Consider the following 7547-nt stretch of genomic DNA (forward strand, 5'->3'; position numbering starts at 1 on the left):
ATCTGAGTTTCCATTATTTCTTATGGGGAAATTTGCTTTGATATACAAGTGCTTTGGATTACAAGCATGTTTCTGGAACGAACTATGCTCGCAATCCGAGGTTTTACTGTACATCCTCACCAAATTATCCATCCTCGTGACTGTATTTCCATTCCTTACATATATTATTAAAAGATTGTTGGATAGATAGAGATAGATAGATAGATAGATAGATAGATAGATAGATAGATAGATAGATAGATAGATAGATAGATAGATAGATAGATAGATAGATAGATAGATAGATAGATAAAGATTGAAAGATAGATAGATAAAGATTGATTGATTGATATATAGAGAAAGATAGATAGATAGATAGATAGATAGATAGATAGATAGATAGATAGAGAAAGATTGAAAGATAGATAGATAGACAGATAGATAGATATGGAAAGATAGATAGATAGATAGATAGATAGATAGATAGATAGATAGATAGATATGGAAAGATAGATATGGAAAGATAGATAGATAGATAAAGATTGATTGATTGATTGATTTATAGAGAAAGATAGATAGATAGATAGATAGATAGATAGATAGATGGATAGAGAAAGATTGATAGATAGATAGATAGATAGATAAAGATTGAAAGATAGATAGATATGGAAAGATAGATAGATAGAGACATATTGATAGATAGATAGATAGATAGATAGATAGATAGATAGATAGATAGATAGATAGATAGATATGGAAAGATAGATAGATATGGATAGATAGAGACATATTGATAGATAAATAGATAGATAGATAAAGATTGAAAGATAGATTGAAAGATAGATAGATAGATAAATAGATAGATATGGATAGATAGATAGATAGATAGATAAATAGATTATTATTATTATTATACAGGATTTATATATCGCCAACAGTTTGCGCAGCGCTTTACATCAGGGAAGACAGTACAGTCACAATACAATTCAATACAGAAGGGATCAGAGGGCCCTGCTCGTTAGAGCTTACAATCTAGAAGGATAGATAGATATGGAAAGATAGATAGATAGATAGATAGATAGATAGATAGATAGATAGAGACATATTGATAGATAGATAGATAGATAGAGAAAGAGTGAAAGATAGATAGATAGATAGATAGATAGATAGATAGATAGATAGATAGATAGATGATAGATAGATAGATAGATAGATAGATAGATAGATAGATAGATAGATAGATAGATAGATAGATATGGAAAGATTGATTGAGAGAGAGATAGATTGAGAGATAGATAGATAGATAGATAGATAGATAGATAGATAAAGATTGAAAGATAGATAGATAGATAGATAGATAGATAGATAGATATGGAAAGATTGATTGAGAGATAGATAGATAGATAGATAGAGATTGAAAGATAGATAGATAGATAGATAAAGATTGAAAGATAGATAGATAGATAGATAAAGATTGAAAGATAGATAGATAGATAGATAGATAGATAGATAGATAGATAGACAGACAGACAGACAGATAGATATGGAAAGATTGATAGATTGAGAGATAGATAGAGAGATAAATAGATAGATAGATAGATAGATAGATAGATAGATAGATAGATATGGAAAGATTGATAGATTGAGAGATATATAGATAGATAGATAGATAGATAGATAGATAGATAGATAGATAGATAATTCCAGCTAGAAATGACGGTAGTGATAAATGATCTAATGGAAAACTTACCTTACTTGCTCCTACTCCTTGGTCTGGTAGAAGAACAATTGCAATCAGAAAGAAAATCACGACGGTCTTCCCTAAGGCCATAATGAATGCAGATCTCGGACGCTGGGCACACAGACGCAGAGATGGGTTGTGGGTCACAAAGTCTATGGGAGTCGCCTCCTCGCCTCGCACTTTTATACTCGCCCTCTGTTTCATGTGATGGGTGGAACTTTGGCTTTCCTCCCACTAATGCTCACTGGCTCCTCAGAGATTTATTGCTCTGCACTCTCCTGTGTCTTCATTCATCACCTTCTCTATTTGTCAGCCACATGCCTTGGAAAGTACAGGTGACGTCTCTTCAATGAAGTGTTCCTAAATCGTTCTTATCACCAATCATTGAATAGAATTGGCACAAGACTTCAGAAGATCATTTTTTTAGCCAAGCTTTTGTTGAGAACAAGTGATCTCCAAACTTCAGCCCTTGGCTTGCCTTATCTGGCCCGTGTGTACTAATGATGGGGTACTATACCTCCCACTAACACCAATGATGGTGCACAATTCCCCCTACTAATACTAATGATGGGGTACTCTACCTCCCACTAACACCAATTATGGGGTACGATTCCCCCTACTAATACTAATGATGGGGTACTATACCTTCCACTAACACCAAAGATGGGGTACAATTCCCCCTACTAATACTAATGATGGGGTACTATACCTCCCACTAACACCAATGATGGGGTACAATTCCCCCTACTAATACTAATGATGGGGTACTATACCTCCCACTAACACCAATGATGGGGTACGATTCCCCCTACTAATACTAATGATGGGGTACTTTACCTCCCACTAACACCAATCATGGGGTACAATTCCCCCTACTAATACAAAATATGGGGTACTCTACCTTCCACTAACACCAATGATGGGGTACAATTCCCCCTACTAATACTAATGATGGGGTACTATACCTCCCACTAACACCAATGATGGGGTACAATTCCCCCTACTAATACTAATGATGGGGTACTATACCTCCCACTAACACCAATCATGGGGTACAATTTCCCCTACTAATACTAATGATGGGGTACTATACCTCCCACTAACACCAATCATGGGGTACAATTTCCCCTACTAATACTAATGATGGGGTACTATACCTCCCACTAACACCAATCATGGGGTACAATTCCCCCTACTAATACTAATGATGGGGACCCACTACCATCCGCTTGGAGGAAAACCATCGGGCCTTTAGGAAAAAACTAAAGACCCACCTCTTCTGAAGGACCGGTACGACTCTGGATGCTAAGCGCCTTGAGGCGATTAAGTTCGCATTTGTTGCGCTATACAAGTCACTCACTCACTCACTCCTATACCTCCCACTAACACCAATGATGGGGTACGATTCCCCCTACTAATACTAATGACGTCACCGCGTTCTTGACGGTCGGAATTTTTCCGACAAGATTTGTGTGAAAGTGTGTCTGCAACACAAATTTGAGCCAACATTCCCGTCGAAAAAAAAACACGGTTTTCTTGATGGAATTTCCGATGGTGTGTACCCGGCATTACTGTGCATGGCCAGCGAAAGAAGGAATATCCACTTATTTTGGGGCAGGCATGAACCAAAGTCCGACCCGCGGGCCAATTGCGGCCCGTGTTCCGGTTTAATACGGCCCCCAGAAATTTTTGTAAAATCTATCTCTTGTGGCCCCCCCCCGACCCTTGGGATCTCTGGATCTCTCAATCCCGACTCTGCGGGACTGCACATCCTCAATCAGCGTTCTCGCGATCTCTCAGATGCCGCGGGAACTGCACGTTCTTAGTCAGCATTCCTGCGATTATTTGGATGCCGCAGGACTGGACGTCCTTAGTCGGCGTTCTCGCGAACGCACGGATATCATGGGATTTGGTGCGTTCCTTTTTCCTGCGCTGTGTCTTCACCAGAGGCGGCTCTAGGCTTTGTGAGGCCCTCACGCAAAACATAAAAATGAGGCCCCAATCACACCCATAATGGGAAAAATAATTCAAGCGATAAAAAAATAACGCCATTTTTACGAGGCATCAGAGACCCCCCCCCAGGCCAGTCCGCGACTACCTCCTGGCGGGTTCAGCAGCGGCGCGGCTGGCAGCTCCGCCTCCACCTCTACAATTTATCTACAGCGCTCTATACGAAAGACGGTAATCCTTTACCAGCCCGGCCCGCTCACCCTGCCAGCTTGGCGACAATGACCGGGGATATTCCCTCCCATTTTATCACATACATCAGGGAAGTTAGGCAGCCGCGAGGCCGCTGAAAGCGCGAGGCCTTAGGCGGCCTCCTTCTTTGCCTAATTAGAGAGCCGCCTCTGGTCTTCACTACACAATGCCACAAAGGTAAGAGAATTCTTGTTGGGTGGTGTATTACTGTATCAAATGAACACACTTAGGCCCTGTACACACGACCAAGTTTCTCGGCAGAATTCAGCCAGAAACTCGATCGGAGCTGAATTCTGTCGAGAAACCCGGCCGTGTGTACACTTTCAGCCGAGGAAGCCAACGAGGATCTCGGCGAGGAAATAGAGAACATGCTCTCTATTTCCTCGTTGTTCAATGAGGAAAGTTGGCTCGCCGAGACCCTCGGTGGCTTCACACAGAACTCAACGAGCAAAACGATGAGTTTTGCCCGTCGAGTTCCTCGGACGTGTGTACGGGGCCTCAGACTGAAACCTCTGGCACTACGCTCACATGATCCCTCCCCCTTCTGGTAAATTTCTAAAATGGCTACTGTAAACAAGAGAAGGGAAGTTGACAGTGAGGGCCGCTGCTTCCAGGACAGGTGGAAAGTGGAATATTTCTTCACTGAAATATGGAATCGCTGTCTTTGTCTGATGTGCCAAGAGACTGTTTAAAGTCAAGAGATACCACCAGTCTAGACATCGCACATACGACAAGCAAACAGGGCGCAACGGCAGTGAAGAATGTCAGGCAAAATGGTCGGCCCTCACGCATGTTCACTTCATCAAATCTGGCCAGTGTTGCCAACCGTCCGTATTTTTACGGACCGTTTGTAAAAACAGGCACTTTTTTCCCCCCGCTCTTAAATGTCCGTGGTTGCGGGAATGTGCCAGTAAAAATAGCCGAGACCGGTTCGGCTTGGAACTGCGCATGGAGATTGGAGGCAGGGGGTGATTGGAGGCAGGGGGTGATGGTGGCTGCGGTGGCATCGCAGATAGGGATGGAGGCAGGGGGCAATAGAGGCAGGGGGTGTTAGTGACAGGGGGCGATTGGAGGCAAGGGGGTGTTGGTGGCACCGCAGAGGGGGATGGTGGCACCGCAGAGTGTGGGGGATGGAAACAGGGGTTGTTGGTGGCACCGCAGAGGGGGAAGGTGGCACCGCAGAGTGTGGGGGATGGAGACAGGGGTTGTTGGTGGCACCGCAGAGGGGGATGGAGGCAGGGGACGATGGAGGCAGGGGGCCTGGGGGAGATTGGAAGCAGGGGGAGATTGCGGGAATGTGCCAGTAAAAATAGCAGAGATCAGTTCGGCTTGGAACTGCGCATGGAGATTGGAGGCAGGGGGTGATTGGAGGCAGGGGGTGATGGTGGCTGCGTTGGCATCGCAGAGAGGGATGGAGGCAGGGGGCAATAGAGGCAGGGGAAGATTGGAGGCAGGGGGTGTTAGTGACAGGGGGTGATTGGAGGCAAAGGGGTGTTGGTGGCACCGCAGAGGGGGATGGTGGCACCGCAGAGTGTTGGGAAGGAGACAGGGGTTGTTGGTGGCACCGCAGAGGGGGATGGAGGCAGGAGGCCTGGGGGAGATTGGAAGCAGGGGGAGATTGCGGGAATGTGCCAGGGGTTGTTGGTGGCACCGCAGAGGGGGATGGAGGCAGGGGACGATGTAGGCAGGGGGCCTGGGGTAGATTGGAGGCAGGGGGAGATTGTGGCACCACAGAGGGGGGTGAAGGCAGGGAGTGTTGGTGGCAGAGGGGGATGAAGTCAGGGGGTGTTGGTGGCAGAGGGGGATGGAGGCAGGAGGTGTTGGTGGCAGAGGGGGATGGAGGCAGGGGGTGATGTGACTAAATAATTTGCCCTTATAATATTGAAAATAACAAAAACATGTTTTTTTTACCTTAATATCTACCTTAAATCACATTCCTATTTGCCTAGCGTACTTGTTTGTAGCCTAAATACTGAAATTTGCACCTAAAAATGTAATTGAGTAACTTTTGTGAAATGTCAGTAAAAACTTTGCTGCGCCAGTAAATTTCGGGTGTCGCGCCAGTAAATTTTAATCTGGTAGGTTGGCAACACTGAATCTGGCCCTCTTTGAAAAAAAGTTTGGACACCCCTGTTTTAGGGAGATCCCTCACTTCCTCCAATGTTTCTGGGGGCAGGAAGTAAAATGAACCCCCCCCCCCCCCAAACACGATACAGACAGGTAAAAAAAGATTTACATGGGTCGTATCCAATTTATTTTAGAAAAAAAGTTTTGCCTTTACATTCCCTTTAATCAAATAATGTCTGCAATCGATGGGGGGAAGAAGACATTTTAGCTGTACAATGGCACCTTGAACAAATGAAAAGAATTAATTAAATAAACAATAAAAAAAGAGCCCTTATTCCATCAAGCATTCCAGCAGTGGTGAAAAGCTTAGTGAATAGGGGTCAGAATGACACCGGCTGTAAATCACGTCTTCAGACTGGACACGGTACACAGTGTGGGTACAAAGCATTGTTCTTTCTGGTGGAATTGTCACGCTAACCTGCTGGAAGACACGGACCTTAGCTTTCATAGCTTGGACACGTACACCTTCCAGATCACATGTAAGATTTATTGTATGCACCTAATAGAGTAATGTCATTGGGTATCGTCATCCTAAAATAAATAAATAATAAAGCTCTCGTTTTCTAGGCTTCTGGCAACCTATTGCATGTTAATTTAGTGTTCTATGGTTGGATGGTTGGAAGATGTGGTGGAAGGAAGCAATGGAAGCATCCTCTGAGGCTGGCAGAGTCACAAGTGGCAGCAAATTGTGATCGTTTTCATTGAATGTAGTGAGATCACGCCAAGTGATCAGGGCCGCCATCAGGGGGGTACAGGCAGTATTCACAAAGCACTTGCCTGTAAAGTTGCGGCGGCGTAGCGTAAATCCCCCGGCGGAATTCAAATTCGGCGGGTAGGGAGCGTGTATCATTTAAATGATGCGCGTCCCCGCGCCGAACGAACTGCGCATGCGTCGTCCCTAAAATATCCCAGTGTGCATTGCTCCAAATGACGTCGCAAGGACGTCATTGGTTTCGACGTGAACGTAAATGCCGTCCAGCCCCATTCACGGACGACTTACGCAAACGACGTAACTTTTCAAATTTCGACGCGGGAACGATGGCCATACTTAACATTGGCTGCGCCTCATATAGCAGGGGCAACTATACGCCGGGAAAAGCCTAACGTAAACGTTGTAACTTTACTGCGTCGGCCGCGCGTACGTTTGGGAATTCGCGTATCTAGCTAATTTGCATACTCGACGCGGAAATCGACGGAAGCGCTACCTGGCGGCTAAAAAAAAAAATGTGCAGTTTAAATCCGACGGCGTAAGAGACTTACGCCTGTCGGATCTAATGGATATCTATGCGTAACTGATTCTAAGAATCAGTCGCATAGATACGACCGGCCAGATTAGGACTTACGACGGCGTACATGGCGCTGCGCCGTCGTAAGTCCTCTGAGAATCTGGGCCTTTGTTTCTGCCGGTATAAGGCTGCTGTAAAATAATATATTGTACTTGCATTATGTTTGTGAAGCAAAAACTGAATCTCCCACACAGGCAGTCATGCAAAATAAGAAT

This window comes from Rana temporaria, chromosome 11 (assembly GCF_905171775.1).
Source record: "Rana temporaria chromosome 11, aRanTem1.1, whole genome shotgun sequence".
Lineage (NCBI taxonomy): Eukaryota > Metazoa > Chordata > Amphibia > Anura > Ranidae > Rana > Rana temporaria.